The sequence below is a fragment of the Amphimedon queenslandica genome, unplaced genomic scaffold (genome assembly GCF_000090795.2).
Source record: "Amphimedon queenslandica unplaced genomic scaffold, v1.1 AMPQUscaffold_12862, whole genome shotgun sequence".
In the NCBI taxonomy this organism is placed as follows: Eukaryota; Metazoa; Porifera; class Demospongiae; order Haplosclerida; family Niphatidae; genus Amphimedon; species Amphimedon queenslandica.
In genome coordinates this window covers 4,204-6,397 of record NW_003546902.1, presented here as the reverse complement: position 1 = coordinate 6,397, position 2,194 = coordinate 4,204, and positions in this window count along the sequence as shown.

Here is a 2,194-nt window from a genome sequence, read left to right as displayed (position 1 = left end):
GAAACGCAAAAATTGCAAAATTTAATCCCAGCGAAATACATGGCTTATACAGTATCAGTTATATTAATAGCATTATGATTGCTATGACGCTGTAACTGTCACTAACTGATATAGTGAAACTACTTTCTGTAGCAACTGTTTATAACAGCAAACCTTTTGTACGCTTTGTTCATTTAGTATAACTTTACTTTCATTGTTAAGTTCACTGGCAAATTGATTTGTGATGATTCTTCTCCTGTGTATTCTTCTTCATAGTGTATCATCTCTTAATATCAGGATTGATGGAGATAATGGAATTGATTCAATTGAGTGTCTTACAGAACAGCCTCAGTCTTCCTGTCAGTCATTGAAGTATGTAGCTGATACTATTAACAACACTGGTAACCTCACAATAGAGATCATCAGTCCTACTCTTAGTCTACAAGGTAGTGTTATATTCACTGATATCAATGGACTAACTATCAATGGACAAGGTACTAGCATTAGCTGTAGGAATGAATCAATACCTTATGGTAACTCTGGTATAGTTTTTGATACATGCAGTAATGTTACACTCATTAGTTTTACTATTGAACACTGTGGGTTGCTCTATAAAAATGAACTAAAGTATTATGGACGTCAAAGTGTCCTCTTCTATAATTGCAAAAATTTTAATATTTTAAAAGTCAATTTCAGTGACAATAATGGTTATGGGCTGGTACTCTATGACAGCAGTGATGGTAGTATTCAGCAAAATATTTTTGCTAATAATAGTGTAAAACAATCTGATCTTTCAATAGCTGAGAAATCAAACGCAACAGGAGGAGGCCTGCACATAATATTTCAATATAATCCTCATAATAATAAAATTGCAATTAATGCTAGTCAGTTTATTAATAATTCTGCTACAACCATTGGTGGTGCATTATATATGGAGGTGGATCATTGTGCAAACTTTAATTTGTACATCACTACTTCTAACTTCATTGGTAATAGAGCTGGTACTGCTGGTGGAGCCATTGGGTTTATAGTACATAGAGGTAAATGCAATTACCAGGGTGCAATACCATATGGATTTCGCATTTCTTTAATTAGCTGTAATATCACCAATAACATGGCAAAGATTGGTGGAGGAGTTACAATCCAAATTGTTCATTATGAGGCTCCAGGTCACATATATATTAACAAAAGAGAAATTTTTTTTCAGTTTTGTTATTTTACTGGCAACAAAGGTATGGTTAGCTCAGCAGTAGATATCAACGGCAAAATTCAAAAAGTTGATCAGTCCGCTCTTGAAACCTATGTAAGATTTCAATATTGTTATTTCATTGATAATATTGCAGGAATAGGTATCTATCAAAAGGAATTTAGAGGTAAGCTGTTTAAAGCAACATTATATGCTACTGATACTACTGTTTATTTGGTTACAAAAATTCTATTTGCCAATAACACTGGTACTGCTTTATATGCAGTCAACACTCGTGTACGTATGTCAAGCCATTTCAAAATTAATTTCCAAAACAACACTGGGGATCAAGGTGGTGCTATTTTCTTTGCAGATGGCTCAACAATTGACTATAATAAACATAATGCATCATCTTTGATAAATATTTCAAATAATAAAGCTCTCATTGGTGGTGCAATATACGTTCAATCACTGATTAATATACATGAAGCAACATGCTTCATTTCTAAACCACTTGATAATGTTACATTCCAATTCACTAACAACAATGCCACCAGTGGATTTGGACATGATATTTTTGTGTCTACACTTCAAGAGTGTGTTTCATTGTATAAAGAGAATACTTGGACATTATTCACTGATAACAAAATGGGCAAATTCAAATTTTCATCATGGACACCACCTCCAGTTGCTACTGCACCAGTTAAACTGTCAATAAATGAGAAAGAGCTAGTTCCTTATCCTGGAATACCATACAACATGACTATTACACAAATGGATGAGTTTAATAGCAATATAACAAACTTACAGTTATTCCCATTGTCTGCAACACTACTAGAAAATGTACACAATAATTCATCACTGAAGACTGATATAACTTATTCCATTGCTAACAGTTACATAATAGTCTTTAAAGGAACAGTAGGAGATACAACTACTCTATTACTGCAGAAAACTGAGTACAGTGCTAGAAAACTGATCAATATCACACTATATCACTGCCCTCCAGGATACACATTTCAAATCGAT